Genomic DNA, 18680 nt, shown 5'->3' with positions numbered 1-18680 from the left:
TTTTCATTAACTTTCTAACGAGATCCACTTTCAATACTTTTTTTTTTAAATCCCTAGAAAAAATGACGTTTTTCCCTTACGTTTTTTTTTTGCAAACATGTGTTTGCAACAATCTGTTCTGCAAACACGTGTTTGCAATTGCAACGATCTGTTCTGCAAACATGTGTTTGCATAATGTAAACTGCAAACTGTGTTTGCAAAATATAGATTGCAAGCTTTGCAGAACATAATCTTGGGTTGCATATCTTGCAAATTGAATTTGCAAATCGAAAATGTAAACTAAGAGTATGTATCTACGAAATTTTGAGTTTAGAATTGATTTCATCATTCATCATATAAAACTCATGAAGAGATTGGGTGGTCAACTTTAAGATCAAATCTTCAAAATTTTATTGTTTTCTACGTTAAGATCAAACCTTCAATACTTCAAGATGAAATAATGTAGAGAGAGGGAGAGAAACTTGATCAATGAATCATAGATGATCGGATCTAATAAGGGTAATATATAAATCAAGGGAAATCTTCTTTAAAGTACACTAAAAGTAGTAGTAATGGTAGTATAAGGCCCAGACGGAAGTTATTTTTGACATACTAGTTCACAAAATACTAGATATAATGAGAAAGAACACCCACTTCTTCTTCCTAAATGTAATTGTTCCTATAATCCACCATTTGCAGGTGCAGTTGTATTCTCACTCGCAGTAGACTCTCTCATCTACTTCTGCAATCATCTCTAGACCCTGAATATATGTCTTCCGAACATCAACCCCAACAACTGTGTTGGTGGTCTTTTCAATGTAGCTCAGGCCTGAATACTTCTTGCATCCTCCACACCGATTGTCGCTTTTGCAGTCTGCACCATAACCACAGTTTCATCCACAACAAGAAGACATTTTCCTAGTAAATAGCAGCTCGTACATACAGAAGTTTGAAGGCAGTTGTTAGTTAAAATAGTTGCAGGCATCAAAACTTTGCTTGTTTTTTATCACGTTTACTAGTAGTTACTACTAATAACAATAGCCTAGTTCAGTGTCATCCCGTCTAACTCCAACTTTTGTGGTACCTTCAAGAACTGAGACCAGTTTTCAACTCTGTGACACCTTCAAGAACTGCACAAACAGGGAAAATGGGTACACCTTGAACTCTTCTCTTTAGTTCTTCATAAACATTTTCTGCACCATCTTCGTCGATTTTATTCACTACTACTAAGAATGGTTGATCTGATAAACCCGGTTGATGGTACTAAAACTCTAAAACCAAATCTTTTAACTGTTCCTATGGAGGAATACCCTTTTTACCATCTAATGCTGCAACTGAATCTAACACATAAGCGATAACTATTGTTCATTCTATGTGACGTAGAAAAGCATGCCTAAGTCCACGATTTTCATGGGCACCCTTTATAAGCCCGAGATGTCAGCCACTGTAACGAAGAAACAATCGAAACAAACATTTTACCAAGTAAGCTATGGCCCCATAGTTCTTCCTCAATGATGCGAAAGCTAATAAGGTCTGTATTAATCCAAAGAAAGTGAATTGAAATTCTTATGAATCTAATTATTCTTCTAAATCCAATATAGTTAAAACAGTATTACATATTATTGGGGTTTCAGAAAAACAATTCAACAAGGAAGAAATTTCACAAATTCCATCAGCATGATAAGTTGAGCCCTAATTAAGTAAAAGAAGAGTGAGTGAAAAAAAACAGAATTCATTCACAACTTTCAGCTAAATCACATACACAAACTCTCCATGAAGACACATCAAGATCTGAAATTAAACAAGAACATAAGAACTTGACTACAAACCTAATCATAAACACATGGTTATTGAAAGAATACATCACAATTGATGAATTGAACTAGATTTAATATAAAAAAAACTTAACTACTACTCTCAGCTCAATCTCAAATAACTTCACAGACGCAAATTAACCACTTAAATAGAAATCAAGCTAAAAAAGTACCTAATCACTTGACCTAACAACTCGAATGAACACATAATCATTTAAAAAATCAAGTAACAAAGTCCGATCAAAAGTTAATTTCATGCCTTTATAAACGTAATCAGTTCGAAACTAGATGATACATTAAAATAGAGGACAGATGGAAGCCCTAATTGACACCTGTACCAAAGGGGAGATTGATTGAACATGGGAGTAAATACCAAAAATATAAGATGAACCACTACTAGATTGAATCCATATACTTGAAATAGTAACTACCCATTTACTATTGATCATGCTACTGGTAGTGGTAGTGATTTCCATTTCTTAATTTGAAGAATTTTAAATACCCATACTCGATTTTTGAAGAAGATTCGAAGAAGAAGAAGAAAAGGATTCGAAGAAGGGAAAAAGAATAAAGAAGAAAAACCCTAAAATAGGTTTTTTGGGAGAAAAAGTGATTTCTAATGGGCAGGGGTATATTGAGAACCAAATAATTAGAAAATAGCCTGAATAGTAAATATCAAAATTATTTTGAGCCTGACTTATTATTACCCATAATATTTTGATAACTTCTACTTAATAGGAAAATATCTAGGTGTTTTTAGTTATTATGATACTATTTTGAACCTAAATAACCATTTTCCCTTAAATAAATTACATCACACAATGTTATCAATTTTGTTCCTTGACCCGTGCTCACAACAGATATATACTTGCATCAGACATTTAGAACTATGTGGGAATCAACATGAGATATAAACAAACATATATACGGAGTGTACGAAAGCATTACATTATGTCGTCGACATTTTAATATTCATACACAACAAATAAAACATAGTGAGAGCAATCAGAAGTATGCAACAAAAAAAAAATACAAATGTCAACAAAAATTTAAGTCTAAAAATACAAAACTTGAAATGAGCTAACTCATCGAAATCAAGTGATCTAAATGTGAAACTTTTACGCCACATCAACATCTCTGCCTTAAGATAAGAAGATCTGCCAGGGCGATTTTCTATTTTTTCAAGTTTTTCGTTTCCTTTTTTTTCAGCAGTTTCTAGATTCTAACCATTTTAGAGTTTTAATATTTTAGACCTCTATTATTTTAGGGAGTCAAGCCTATAAATAGGCCTTTTATGTTCATTGTCAGGGGAGCTTGGATTATTGAATAAAATTGCGGTTGATTAATCAATCGTAGAGGAGCGATCTCTATACTTTTAATCTTTTGTCTACTACGTGCTGCATCAGTTGGTATTAGAGCTTGTGTCAGTCTTCAACAATGCCACCGAGAAGACAACCTGCTGCAAGTAGGGAGAATCCCATGGATTTTGTCAATGAAAGAGGGAAAATTCAAGTTATGAGTCAGCGATTAGACGGTGTTGACGAATGGTAGCAACAAACGACTCGAATGATGGAAGGATTAACGCTCGATTATACGCATTGGTTGTTTATCAAAGGGAATCAAGTTCACAATATCGTCACTAAAAAAAGGATAATGGATCTACTGAAGATGATTCTGACAACCCTTTTGCTAGGAACGTTAGGGGAAGAAGGAACCAAATCAATCACGATTCTCGAAGATGGGAAGTAGGATTGATATCCTGGAATTTGGAGGGCGTGGTATTCCTCGACTGGCTAATCGCGGTTGAAGATATTCTAGAGTTTAAGGATGTACCTCATGATAGTCAGGTTTGATCTTGTGGCTATTGCATAGCGGCAACAACACAAGTAGGAGCGGTCCAGAACATGGAAATCAAAGGTAACTGTATGAGCCAAAACACGTCATCAGGAGCGCTCTGAAAAATCCACGATTAATGGGCCCACATGAGGGCCAAGCCCATGAACAAAATGACAAATGAGCCTGCCTCATTCATTTTTGCTGATGTCGAAAATTGGCTCCCGGTTAAATCAACATGAAAAAGGGAGTTGATGCATGACAACCTCTGTTATGATGGTATATTCTGTTTGGAGAGGAGAGATTCCTCTGTTCAGCTTTGCTTCTCTGCTCTGCTTCCCTGCTCTGCTCTGCTCCACGCTCCTTGCTCCTTGCTCCGGCTTCTTGCTCCGGCTTCTTGCTCCGGCTCCTTGCTCCTTTGTTCCTTGTTCCTGTTCGTCTGTTCCCGAGGGGGGAAAGCCTGCAAAGGGTTCGAAACCGCTTCGACGCTCAAGACAGTCAGGGTGCTCTTTGCAGTAAAAGAATGAATACTGATCGATCCTTTTGGGGGAGCGAGTTATGAGAACTCTGAGTATGGGGCGATCTTTCTTGAGTTAAGAGATCGTGTCCTGTGAAGGACGAAGTGGGGGGCCTTTTATAGGCGAAGTTAGACCGACTGTGATTAGTGGCGGTGACAAGGCGGTGGCCGTCAAACCGTAAGGGAAGTTACCTCTTTTCGGTATCTAGGGTTTCTTTTCGAGTCTATCCCGGATCTTTCATAAGTAAAAGTTCCTAAGTTCAAGGATACTTTGTATATATCTTGCCAGAGTGATAGACTTTAAAGGAGAAGTTTCCTCTTATAGATACGTGGAGTCCAATCGGGCTTAAACACTTCAAGATGTGAGGCCGACTGAGATCTTTCTAGAAAGTCCGGGATTAAGTTGTTAGGTCGCGCATCGCTGATATCTCCCCAGTTCTGGGCGTAAGATATGGGCCAAACCTTTAGAGACCCCCCTTATTCCTTTTGAGATCCCAGGGCTGATCTATCCATGCCAAGGGCGTTCAGTGCAGAGCTGATTTCTTTCGGCCGACCTCCCAGTTAGGGGAACGTATGGTGGACCGTCAGGTGTTTCGCTTTCCTGCTGCCTTAAGCCGAGTCGTTCCAAGAGACTTAAGGTCTGATCATGAGTCCCGCCACTCCTTACTTGAAAGTAAAGAGACTAAGGAATAGAAGTAACTCGTGTGTTTTTTACTTTATTTGAAGGCCTGAAGTCGAGAGTATTACTTGTCCCAGAGTTGTATCGAAAAACTCTTCGGGTCTTACTTGGACCTGGGTTGTCAAGTGGAACTTAATATTGTGCTGGTTCTCCAGAGCTGATTGGTATCTGCTAAGTGGAGGTATTTTTTCGACTAAGTGTTGTTTTTGCCAGAGCTGCCTTGAGTTTTGCCTGCCTTAGACTGTTGGACGCGTGGTTCCTTTTCTCGAGACGCGTTTCCACTTCTGCGCAAGTAATTAGTCTTTTCCATGCGTGATTTGGTGACGTCATTGACTTGATTCTATGATCGCGTGTTTCCGGCGCTGATCTTTTAGGTTACTACGCACGACTACTTGTTCCATCATGCACAGACGCGTGGAGCGTCGTGACTGGCGGATGAAACACGTCTCCTCGAGACCCGCTGAAATTTCATTGGTAATCGCTGCTCTTGAGCCGGTTACTTTTCTTAGTCATTATTCTGCTGAATGTTTCCAAGGCACGTCTGGTCTTCTCCTTTAATGTTCTTTATCTGTTTCTCGAGAGGTCCCTTGGTTATCCTTTCCTGCTATAAATAGCCCGCTCTGGCCTTTTCTACTCTTCATCACTAAAAGTTTGAAAGATGATTTTGGGGGAGGGAGGGTCCTTCTTCTGACGTTGTCTTCTGATCTCCTTCTTCCTGCTTTCATCAAGGATTTCGAGATGACGCCTTTGTTCGAATTTATCCTCCCTCGTCGTTTTGTTTGAGCCCGAAGGAGGGTAAGGATCACCAGTACTTTCTCCAGCTTAGGTGCTCAGGACAAGGTGATGATGTCCAAAGGACTTCTTCGTCCTTGGTTGTCTTCTGGCCTTGACTGCGCCTCTGGAAAGGAGTACCTGGTAGCCTTTCATCCCTTCTCTAGCCGAGACATGTGACTGCCCTTTTGGCTCACGTTTCTTGGTTTTTCCTTTCCCTCAACAATTGGGGCTTTTTGTAATTTCTTCTTTAATAGACCCAAGTGCCAGTGGTGGTTTTGGTGTCCTTTCTTGTAATTTCTTCTGTAATGGATCCTTCTTATGAATTAATAAAGAGTTACCTTTTTTCCTTTATGCTCTTGTGCTGCGAATTATTTCCCACGTTCAAGCCTGTTTTATTTTTTGACCGCGATTGTTCGTCACAACTCTTCGTTGATCACGCCCCATTATCTCGACTCCTCTGGCCTATAAGTAAGCGCGGAGGTACGACTGACTCCTCCGTATCTCACCATGGCTCTTTTAATGGTTAGCGAAACTCTCCCTGGCTGCGATGATAGGGTTGCTTTCTACATGGTTCTAAACAACGAAGATTCTTCTATTGAACACTTTTGCATGGAGGTGGCTGGCAAAGGTTTCATCGATGTTCTCCGTCCACATGATCTGTTGAACAATGATCACCTTTCTACCTTAAGCACATCCAGACCTCTTTATCCTTTCGTCTACTCCTTGACAGGTACCACAAGTATCTCTGAACCGGCTCTCTTTTCCGCCGCAGGGTTCTTGGTTCGTCGTCGTGGGGGTGGCCGTCTTTTGGCTGTGATTATAAGGGTTTCGGTGGACATTGGCGATCCTTCTTCTCCTCCTTCTTCCGACGACTAACGGCTTGCCGCCGAGCTGTGTTTTCCTGTTTTCTTTTATATATGTATGTAATCAACACAAATAGTTAGTGTAATTAATCCTATACTTACTAATGCAATTTCCTAATCTTACTACGCATGCTCCAAATGATCGCACCTGCAAGAGTATAATTTCAGACCTAATCTAGTATGCCCTAAGCTTACTATTTCCTGCTGCAAAATAGAACCTGAGTTAGCGTGGCTCTGTAAATCATAGTGATTTTCAAGCCTAACTTATGACCCTGATCATGGCTATTGCTCACAGGACTGTTTACTAGCTTGGTCTTAACATTTTTCCTTTTACCTCTAATTGTAGCTTGAACTACCAGCGCTGGTCGTGTTGACTCGAGCATGGTTAGTTTAGCTAGGACTTCTCCTTGGTCATCCGGTCGTGGCTCTCGCTACCAGAGCTGGTCGCGTCGGCTTGAGCTCGACTAGTTTCACTAGGACTTCTCCTTAGACCTCTGGTCGTGGCTTTCGCTACCAGAGTTGGATGCGTCGGCTTGAGTTCGACTAGTTTCACTAGGACTTCTCCTTAGACCTCTGGTCGCGGCTTTCGCTACCAGAGCTGGTTGCGTCGGCTTGAGCTCGACTAGTTTCACTAGGACTTCTCCTTAGACCTCTGGTCGTGGCTTTCGTTACCAGAGCTGGTTGCTTCGGCTTGAGCTCGACTAGTTTCACTAGGACTTCTCCTTAGACCTCTGGTCGTGGCTTTCCCTACCAAAGCTGGTTGCGTCGGCTTGAGCTCGACTAGTTTCACTTGGACTTCTCCTTAGACCTCTGGTCATGGCTTTCGCTACCAGAGCTGGTTTCGTTGGCTTGAGCACAACTAGTTTTCGCCGGGACTTTCGCCGGGACTCCTCCCGTGCCCCTGGTCGTTGCCTTAGCTACCAGGGCTGTCTTCCTCATTTTAAGCATGAATAGTTTCGCAAGGACTTCTCCTTATACCCCCGGTCACCTTCACCAGGGCTGTAGTTTAACTAGGACTTCTCCTTGGGGATCCTCAGGGACCACGTTTTACTCGAGTAAAGAGTCTTGGTTTAACTAGGACTTCTTCTTGTGAGGCCTCGGGTTGCAGCCGTAGCTACCGGAGCTATCTCATTTGCCGGCTTGAGCCGATCAGTGTGACTAGGACTTCTCCTTAGGACCTTGGTGAAGGGTCGGTTTTACTCGAGCAAAGTTTAGTTTAACTAGGACTGCTCCTTAGGGCCCTCGGTCGTTGCCGTAGCTACAGAGGTTGTTCTGTCCCTTATCGTGGCTTCCGCTAGCAGGGCTGTTTTCCAATTACGACCCTTGGTCATTGCTTTCGCTACGAAGGCTGCCTTTAGGTCCCCTGGTTGTGGCTTTCGCTGTCAGGGCTACCTGCTTGATTCAGAACGAGATGAGTTTAACCAGGACTCCTCTTTTTATAGCTTTTTTTCGTTTAAAAATATTTTATTTTGTTAGATAAAATATGTAGCTAGTAATGCAACTTCTTTTGCCTAATGGTTGTATTCAAACAGGCAATAGACTAGGGGTAGAGATGACCTGATTTTCTCAGCTCTGCATGTCTGCTGTGGGATCTCCGTAGGACACTTTGTCTCCCCCAACGGTGATCGGATTGATCACTTCTTCCTCGCAGCCCTGGGCGGAGATGAGGTAACATTCCCGGGCTACCTTCTGGTCTCCTCTGAACGTCTCTATGAGATTCGTTCCCGGAACTGGGAATTTCATCATGAGGTGGTTCATAGAAACTATTGCTCCTGACTCCCTTAGAAAGTTCCTGCCCAATATGATGTTGTAGGCGTACATCTTATCGACAATGGCGAAGTTTAGCATTATCGCTTTCGCTGATTCTCCTTCACCGATCAGTACCGGCAGGGTTGCTATTCCATCTGTTTCGACCTGGTTGTCGCCGAACCCTGTCAAGCAAGATTTATAAGATTTGAGGTGGTGCTGGCTTACCCAGAGTTTCTGGAAGCACGTCCGACTCATGACTTCTGTCGAGCTTCCTATATCGACCAGGATGCGTCTTACCCTCCAATTGGCCACTACAGCCGTTATTACCAATGGATCTGCGTGTGGAGTTATTACTCCAACCAAATCGTCGTCAGTGAAGACGATGGGAGGAGTTTCCAGAACTTGTTTGATTAGTAAGACTGGCGGGTTTTTTGCCTTGTTGGCGTATCTTCGCTGCTCCCTTTTAGTTGCTCCGCCGAGGGTTGGTCCTCCTGCTATGGTGTTGATGTTTCCCATTACTCCGGTTGGTTCCTCCAAACATTTGTTTGCTTTTTTGAAAGTCAGGCCCTGCCCGTTGGCTTCTGATCCAATTCCTACCCTGTTTACCGGCCTTTTGTTCCGGTATTCGTAGGGTCGCTGCTCTTTCTGGATGTATTTATCCAGTTCTCCCTTCCTTACCATCTCTTCAATAAGATTCTTAAGGTGGCGACAGTCGTCGGTCTTGTGGCCGTAGCCTCTGTGGAAGGCACACCACGCAGTCATGTCCCTAGACCCGAACTCTTCTCGGTCGTCATTGGGTTTAGGTAGTTTGGCCTTGCCTTTTGCCATCAATACTTGTAAGATTTCCTCCCTCCCTTTCATCAGTGGGGTATAGGTTGCGAAGTCAGCCCTGGGTCTCCTGCCTCGGTCTCGGTCCCTGGGTGGCCTGACTTCGTCCCGTTCCTTCTTTCGGGGACGTTCGCTTTCGTATGGGATGTTGGCCACGTCCTTCATCCGAAGATATTTTTCCTCGATCCTGATAAACTGTTGCAATCTTTCTATCAGTTCTGCTAGGGTGCCTGGCTTTCTTTCTGAGATATCTCTGATTATGTCGTCCTGCCTGAGGCCTCTCTGTAATGCGACAAAGGCGACGTTTGATTCTAGGTCGGGGACCTGTACCATGAGATTGCGAAATCTCTGCCAGTAGCTTACTAAAGTCTCGCTCTTTCCTTGTACCACACTGAACAGCTCGTCGGTTCCTCTTTTGATGCTAGTGCTTCCTCGGAAAGCTTCGCAGAAGACTTAGGCGAGCTGATAAAAGGACTTGATTGGCCCTGGAGCCAGCGCTTGGTACCATGCCTGAGTTGGTCCTTTTAGGATGGTGGCGAAGACTACACACCATATGTTCCGGTTAGTCGTGCACAGGTTCATTCTCGCAACATAGTTGTTGATGAACACTCCCGGGTCTTCCACACCGTGATAATGCTCCAGCGTGGGGCACTTGAAGTTTGCCGGTTTTTCGAATTCCAGTATCTCCCGACAGAGGGGTGGCTGTCGAATTACCGTCCTTCCCCAAAGTTTATCCTTTTCTTTTTCTCTTGTCAGTTCCGCTACTTGATGTATGAGTATATCACAAATGGTAGGGTCGTCCACGCACCACTCACCTATTCCAGCTTTCTTGGGGACGTAAGGTTGGTCCGGATTCAGCACGCCTTGTTCATTCAAGATGCTCTCCAGGCGCATCTGGTCGTCTGGTTGCAAAAATAGGGTCTCAGGAGCGTAGGTGTCGCCGGGCGAGAAGAGCCTTCTCGCGAACGTCCTGAGTACTTCCTTTCTTTCCTTTGGTGCGGCAGCCTTCCTGGCTGTTTCGGCTTTGCGAAGGCTTTCCTCCAATCTTTTTACCTCCTCGTCTCTCCGGTTGTAGTCGGCGCCGAGCACATGCTTGCCTGAAGATCTTTAGGAAAAGTAGTTAGTTCTGGAAAAGTATTGAGTGAGGTTCGGGTTACCGAATCTGATGATTTGCTGGAGAGATGCCCATCCTTCTAGCGCGAAATGCTGATGTCAAAAATTGGCTCCCGGTTAAATCAGCATGAAAAAGGGAGTTGATGCATGACAGCCTCCGTTATGATGGTATATTCTGTTTGGAGAGGAGAGATTCCTCTGTTCAGCTCTGCTTCTCTGCTCTGCTTCCCTGCTCTGCTCTACTCCACACTCCTTGCTCCTTGCTCCGACTCCTTGCTCATTTGTTCCTTGTTCCTGTTCGTCTGTTCCCGAGGCGGGAAATCTCCAAAGGGTTCGAAAACCGATCCGACGCTCAAGACAGTCAGGGTGCTCTTTGCAGTAAAAGAATGCAATTGATCGATCCTTTTGGGGGGAAAGTTATGAGAACTCTGAGTATGGGGCGATCTTTCCATAAAAGGTCACCACCCGCAAGTATACGGGCGTCAAGTAATAGTTCCGTTAAGACCGGTTCGTTCCTCAGAGACTAATTGAAACTTATTCTAAGACTTGGAAGTAAGACGGTTTTTGTTTTTGAAAGTTTGTTTTGTGGTTTTGGTGATAAAATAATAAAGAACAAAATAATAAAACAAATAATGATACAAGAAACTCAAATGGGGGAGATGATCTAGGGTTTTTGGAATCCACCGAATAACTCACTTTTAAACACATGAAATCAACTGACTAACTCTCTCGTTTTATAACTCAGAATTTCGGATAATGAACTATCCTAATTCCGGGAGATGTTTTCGATAAAATCGGTTTTTAACTCATGAAATTGTAATTGTCTCATTTAAAAACAAATCTCTAAACTATTGGCTATTAATCGATAAGCATACACCATCAAAGAACTTAATCTAAGTATGGTGTATCAAACTAAAAATATAGATAATGAAAAGAAAATAAGTTTAGCTAACTAAAACAACTTAAATTGTTAAACACGATCAAGAGATTTAGTCATACAAGAATATGTTTCTAAAAGATCAATACGGTTTCATCATCAACCCTAGATAAAAGATTAGTTATCCATGAAACAATGAGATTAAAATTAATATGAAGAATAAGAGAGAAAATGGAAAAAGATTTAACTTTTCTTGCTGATTTTCTCTGTTGCAGCCAAACGCACCCTAAGGAGCAGTTTTCCTTCTGTTTTTACTGTTTTACAGACCCTTAGGGAAATCGATTTTCTCATCTTCTCGGAAACGATTTCCCTGTGAGAAAATTATTTTCCAACCAGTTTTCTCGTCTTCCTCAACCGATTTCTTTCTCTCTCTACTGTTTTCTCTTTCTCTTCTCACTCTTTCTTTTCTCTCTTTATTTCAATCAAGAAGATCAAAATAATAATGAATTGAAGAAGAAGAAGATTGTATTAGATGAAGAACAATGAAAACAAATCTCTCTCTCACTCTTACAATTTCTCTCTAATCTTTATATTCCTATAAACTATTGACTCTGTTATTCTCCTCTCTCTCTCTCTCTCTCTGTAAAATATTTGTTGAAGTTCTTGAGAAGAGGAGAATGAACAAAGATTAGAGTTCCTCGTTTTGCCCCCAGCCGAGATGAGATGATCCCCTTCTCTGTTGCTCTCTGTCTTTTCTTATAGAAGAGAAGAAAAAAAACAATATCTCCTCCTCTCACTGTTTATCAATCTCATCAAAATCTTCTTTAATCTCCCTCTCTCTCTCTCTATCTGAATATATGCAGGCCACCTTCTTCCTCTCTCTAGAATATTTCTTCCATGTCTGGCTCAATCGAATCTTCTCTTTCCATCTAAAAACAATCACCAATCATCTTTCTGATTCTCTCTCTTAATAATCTTATCAATACCCGAATCAAATCCCTTCAAACCCAACCGAGAGATATCGTTTGTTTTGTAAAGAGAATCAAATCTCTCTCATATCTATTTCAATATAGTAATGGAAATCATTCCAAGCTCTTCCTAATTTCTCTGTGATCTCTTTCCATCAAAGAAAGAAAAATACTTTCTCTCTCTCTCTACCTCACGCCCTCTCTCTCTCTCTCTCTTCTTTCCTTCTTTCTGAATATAGTAATGGAGATAAATCTACATATATCTCCATCTCTATCTCTAGAATAAAATCCTCATTATCCTTCTATTTCTGTTATCTTCCCCCCAACGTTTTCAAAAGAGTCAAAGAGAAGAAATGGTAATAAAGATGATTTCTTAAAGATATGGACGTGAGTTGCTAGCTGTTGGAGGTATCCAACTAGAGATACGGCTATGGTGCAATGCGGATTACCGAGACAAAGGGATTGACCGTCGATCTCAGCTTTCCCTCTCTCTGTCCGCCAGATGTGCGCGATTTTATTGTAGTAAGCTGCGACCAACCTACTAGATCCTCAGAACGTGATATTTGTTGCGAGCCCAGATTTGATCCTGATAGTATCCCTCTCGTGACAATCATTGTACCAAAGTCTCGTACTAATGTTCCTGATCTGCGCCACGTGTCACTGACCGCTCATGTTGACATTTGGTCAAATGATTTCCCTCAAACTTTGCCTTGCTCTACTTTCTTCATCCGGACTCCGATTTCACTTCCGCTTTCGCCGATAGATTCGTATTGGACTCTACTTTCGCATGAGCACTAATATTGACCAGAATACCCTTGTCATTAAAATGACCAAAAATGCCCCTCAAGTATGTGTTTATCACAATGTTTTCGCATCGAATTCCGTAAATGAGACCTGAGAAAGAAAATCAAACAAATCATCAGAGTAACCGCTCGAACTGGACTAACTAACCTGAGTTAAGAGATTCAAATGAGACATTTTCATGTCTCATCACTCTACTTCTCTGCTCTGCTTCTCTGCTCTGCTCTACTCCACACTCCTTGCTCCGACTCCTTGCTCCTTTGTTCCTTGTTCCTGTTCGTCTGTTCCCGAGGCGGGAAATCTGCAAAGGGTTCGAAAACCGCTCTGACGCTCAAGACAGTCAGGGTGCTCTTTGCAGTAAAAGAATGCAATTGATCGATCCTTTTGGGGGGAAAGTTATGAGAACTCTGAGTATGGGGCGATCTTTCTGGAGTCAATAGATCGTGTCCTGTGAAGGACGAAGTGGGGGGCCTTTTATAGGCGAAGTTAGACCGACTGTGATTAGTGTCGGTGGCAAGGCGGTGGCCATCAAACCGTAAGGGAAGTTACCTCTTTTGCGTATCTAGGGTTTCTCTTCGAGTCTATCCCGGATCTTTGATAAGTGAAAGTTCCTAAGTTTAAGGATACTTTGTATATATCTTGCCGGAGTGATAGACTTTAAAGGAGAAGTTTCCTCTTATAGATACGTGGAGTCCAATCGGGCTTAAACACTTCAAGATGTGAGGCCGACTGAGATCTTTCTAGAAAGTCCGGGATTAAGCCGTTAGGTCGCGCAACGCTGATATCTCCCCAGTTCTGGGCGTAAGATATGGGCTGAACCTGTAGAGACCCCTCTTATTCCTTTTGAGATCCCAGGGCTGATCTATCCATGCCAAGGGCGTTCAGTGCAGAGCTGATTTCTTTCGGCCAACCTCCCAGTTAGGGGAACGTATGGTGGTCCGTCAGGTGTTTAGCTGTCCTGCTGCCTTAAGCCTAGTCGTTCCAAGAGATTTCAGGTTTGATCTTGACTTTTCAGTCGTCAGTCAATGGATAAACTTTTTATGCATCATAAATTTTCAAGCACCAATGGGAGCTCGCGCATTAAACAAAAAAGTCAACCCTCGATAAAGAAGACAACCCTGCACAAAAAGGTTGGTAGTTATTTCCTAAGCGGACCTTCGTCCTATATGCCTGTTGAGGTGTTACTTTTATTCAAGATAATTGTTGGCCAATGATATCATCAACATATTCATTGGATGTGAGTTACGATATCCGCATTCGTGGTGATAACTTCATGCGTTACCGCAATCAAGACAACAACTCACCACCAAGTGACAGTTTCCCAAAGGAGACAGTGGACCACGAAGCACTATATAAGGATGTCTCCAACTATCGACTGAGGCATCCAATTACGGATAACAACACCTGACATCCAACTCTCCCGCAATCAACCAAATACTTTCTCTCACATCGATCATCTAAACTACTAGCAAGCAACTGGTGACTTCTACTATCTTTCTCCACACGACCACCTGATAAAGGAAAGCAACTGGTCTTTCTCTCTCCAGAAGATCACCCGATAAAAGAAGGTGACTGATCTTTCTCTCTCCAGGCAATCACCCGATAAAGGAAGGCGACTGATATTTCTCTCTCCAGACGACCACCAGATAAAGGAAGGCGACTGATTTTTCTCTCTCGAGAAGATCACCTGATCAAGGAAGGCGCTGCTCTTTCTCTCTCTCTCCAGATGATCACCTGATCAAGGAAGACGACCATCTGATCAAGGAACACAATTGATCTTTCTCTCTCTAAGTGACCACCTGGTCAAGGAGGATGGACCGATCTTTCTCTTTCCTGCCAACTACTTTATCAAGGAGGACGATTGCCTTCTGTCACTCCTACCGACCAAAGGGTGCAAGCACTTTATCTCACTCGATAACCAGAGAATTAGGCAAGCAAACACCCGGTTGTATCACCTTCTCTCCTATCGATCATCTTGCTCAGATAAAAATTCAACTCGATAGCTCAAACTCTGGTTTATTATTTGTATTCAATATTTGCAAGTTTACTAACTTGACCGTCAGAGCCCCCTTAGGTTGGAGCCATCCCGGTGTCCCAGGGATCTTACTGTCACGTGTGTTTTTTTCTCTTGTCACAAGTGATGCACCAGAAAGGTTGCACACCCAAGCGAAGGTATCAAGTAGTAACCCGGCAAAGCCGGGGTCGATCCAAGGATAGGAAGGTAACTTGTGTATCGGAGGGTCTCGTTCACGGGTTAGTGTTACTAGCTAACTTAGACAAAAATAGAAAGAACAAAGATAAATGGGGTTTTTGATAGTTAGGCATGAATCGAAATTAAACAAAAGGGAAATAACTAAACTTAAACTATTAACTAAAGCTTATTGGGAGGCTAGGGTCTTATTCCACATATGAGAGAGGTCAAGGATTCGGGAATCCATCGAGATATACCTATGTAAATTTTTGATTGGGTCAATTATTGAGTTTGAGTCATCTCGACTTAAATTAGATGCTCTAAGTGCTAGATATACCTAATGATCATAACTAGTCAAAGGGTCATCATATTCCATTAACATCGAGTCTAAAATCGGAAAGATCGATTAAAAAGTAACTATGACATATGCGTGACATAAGACATGAAACAAGCTTAAACGATTAACCTCGTGAGAGAGACATCAAACATACTCATCTAACCAATAAAACCACATACATAAGCATATCAAAATTTCATCATAATCCTCAACAAGAGGCTTAGCTACACATAGAGAGATTATTGCATTCAACCCCAAATGAGAGTGTAATCAATGGTGTAGACATCGTGAGACAAGTAATTACACTATCTCTATTTCTAATTTCTCTCTACCTAGGTTTATTAAGCAAGAACAAGTAGCAATCAAACTCTAGAAAGATTAATAAACAAATTCAATCAAATATAAAAGGAATCACTCAAATTTAAGTTTAATAACATGAATCCCTCATATAAATTAATTTCTCTCTAGAGTTCATCACATACAAGTAGCTAGCAACCCTAAAATCAAACAAGACTAAGCTAGATAATCAATTAAATCACCCCAAACAAGAACAAGAGGAAAATGAGTAAGAAAAACCGTTGGAGAACAAATGGAGTGAAAATTTTAAGCAAACCAAGCAAAGGAATCAAAAGGGTTGCTCTCCGGCCATTTTAGGTGTTGTCCCATGCCTTAGCAAGCTGTTGGTTGCCCAATGAAGCTGCTGGTCGGCCATTGTAGCTGCTGGTCAGCCATTGTAGCTGCTGCCCCGGTGCTATAATTGTTGTCCAAGTGCCCCTTTTGCTCCCTTTTTGGTGTTTTCTTTGCTATTTCTCTCTAGATCTAAGTTTCTCTCTCTTGATCCTCATGAAACTCAAAACCCTAGCCTCCATTCATTTTCTCTCTCTAAAATACAGCACATAAGGAATAAGATGAAGTGTAGAGACCAAGTTAGGGCATTAATTTCTATTTCCTACCCAAAAGACCACTTTGCCCTTCTTTAGTAGTTATAGCTACTCCTTTCTCTAGCTTGACTTCTTCAAGTTATTTTGACTTATTCAATGACTCCATTTAATTCTAACTTGAATAATGGGCTCTCTAACTTGACCAAAGGGTGCAAATGATAATTTTGCCCTTGTCTCCTAACTTGCTCATTTCTTAAGTTTTTCATCTCTAGTCTTCACCAAAGTGTTAATCATGTTCCCAAGACTTCATAGACTTTCTCAAACTATATTTTGACCCTCTTAGGTGCAAATGCCCATAATACCCTTGGTGAGTCTTTATCTCCTTACTTGGTCCTTTTGCTCCTAGATTTTAAGGACCTCTTCTTAGATTCTTTTAAGTTCTCTTAACTCTTCTAGGGTCTCCTTAGCTCATTTCCTTGCATAGTTCTTTTATGGTATCTTGTCATGAATATAAACATATCTTATTAGAATTGAAACATAAAATGGACTAATTCATCTAAGTTAAGTGACCTAAATGTGATGTTTTCACATCACATCAACAGGTTGAGCCCAAAGACGTTGTCGGTGCCCGCAAAAATATTAACAGGTCAAGGTATGATTTTCGATGAACGACCCGGTCCACTTGATTTCTTGACCCGCGATTTTGACCCTCACTGTAACTTCGTGGTTGAAGATGAAGAAATATATGCGCGCAATTTTTCTTCCACATAACTACACCAAGTTAATGTATCAAAAATTACAACAATTGAAGCAAGGGCCTCGTACTATAGACGATGTTATGCATATTGGGGTTAATATGACCGAATACAAGCAATCCAAGAAAAGCAATAGGAAATAAAGAACAATCAAGAACAGAACACAGAGATTTACGTGGTTCAATTGGTGAGACCTACTCCACGACGACGACGTCACGATGAGTTCCACTATGATAAGCAAACAAGTTACACAAGAGATTTCGCGAGATTATGCTACTGATATCTCCTTAGGGTTTTAGTTTATACTGCCTTATCTTTATCTTCGAATTTGACATCTATAATTGCCAAATTTAAGAATACTCGCTTGAGTTCATCCTTATGGTCTTTCATCGATTCTCCTTCTAACATCTGTAAACTAAATAATTTCTTCTTTAGGTACAAACGATTAGTTAGAGATTTCGTCATATACCTTGCCTCCAGCTTACTCCATAACCCATTGGCTGTAGTTTCCGTCGCTACTTTCCGCAAGACCTCATCGCTCAAACAGAGTAGAATCTGACCATGAGCTCTCTCCATAAGATCTTCCTTCTCTGCTTCTGAAAGTGATTCAGCGAGTGCATCCTTCCCATTCAACGTTTTCAGCAAACCCTGTTGAACTAATACTACTCGCATCTTAATCTTCTATAGATTAAAATCGTTACTTCCATCGAACTTCTCTATCTCGTATTTCGCCATCACAGACACATCAAAACCTTAGCTCTGATACTAGTTTGTTATGTCAATCAGGGTTAATGTGACCAATAACGACTAATCAAATAGAAGCAATACGAAATAAAGAACAATCAACAACAGAACGCAGAGATTTACGTGGTTCGGTTGGTGAGACCTACTCCACTGCGACAACGGCGCGATGATTTACACTATGATAAGCAAACAAGTTACACAAGAGATTTCATGAGATTGTGCTACGGATATCTCCTTAGGATTTAGTTATATAGCCACTAAACCCTAATCCCACCGCCTCACCGACTCTCTCGAAGACCGACATTATACATGGATAACACTAATCACCGACATAAGCCTAGCTTCCTCATTCAAGCTCTGTCTCAGAGTCCAGCTCTGCCCTGGAGCACTGCTTCGCATACCATTGCCTTTTAAGCGGGTTGGCGGGTCGTAAACCGGGTTCGATATTAACTCATATTTAAGACATTTCAACAATTCTCCACCTTGACTTGAATACGCTCCTCTTGACTTAAATCTGCCACCATCATAGCTGAGCGCCTCTGTGCCGTCGTCGCTCCAGCCCTGCTTGGGATAACATCTGGAAATCCCAATCAAGTCTAAGTAATGCTTAAACTTAAAAGTTGTAACTGCCTTGGTCAGCATATCCGTTGGATTATCTGTCGTAGAAACCTTCTTAATCGTGATCTTCCCTTATTCAATCACGTCATTGATAAAGTGATACCTGACGTCAGTGTGTTTAGTTCTCTCGTGATACATTTGATTTTTGTCAAATGAATCGCACTCTGGTTGTCGCAGTAGACTTCTTCACCGCCTCTGTTGCTGCAATGTACTCAGCCTCCATTGTAGACAGAGCTGCTACCGACTGCAGCACTGCTCTCCAACTGATGGCACTCCCGCAGAGTGTGAACGTTTCGCCCGTCAGTGACCTCTTCCTATCAAGATCCCCCGAAAAATCTGAATCTACAAATCCAACTACC

At 41.7% G+C, this 18680-nt stretch overlaps 2 long non-coding RNA genes across 2 annotated transcripts; both read right to left on the bottom strand.

Moving 5' to 3' along the window:
• Positions 1–453: 453 nt before the first annotated feature.
• On the bottom strand, positions 454–2381 carry LOC147568317 (uncharacterized). Its single transcript, XR_015238188.1, has 2 exons — positions 1064–2381; positions 454–853 (listed from the first exon to the last, which is right to left on the bottom strand). It is a non-coding gene; the product is annotated as an uncharacterized LOC147568317 (long non-coding RNA).
• Positions 2382–11092: 8711 nt separating this feature from the next.
• On the bottom strand, positions 11093–12327 carry LOC147568316 (uncharacterized). The gene is made up of 2 exons (XR_015231020.1): positions 12185–12327; positions 11093–11875 (listed from the first exon to the last, which is right to left on the bottom strand). It is a non-coding gene; the product is annotated as an uncharacterized LOC147568316 (long non-coding RNA).
• Positions 12328–18680: the final 6353 nt, after the last annotated feature.

Source organism: Eschscholzia californica, unplaced genomic scaffold (assembly GCF_041429995.1).
Source record: "Eschscholzia californica isolate CP2 unplaced genomic scaffold, dmEscCali1.0.p SCAF_1, whole genome shotgun sequence".
Lineage (NCBI taxonomy): Eukaryota > Viridiplantae > Streptophyta > Magnoliopsida > Ranunculales > Papaveraceae > Eschscholzia > Eschscholzia californica.
Note: the sequence above shows the minus strand (reverse complement) of the source record. Positions and strands in the feature narration are given on the sequence as shown.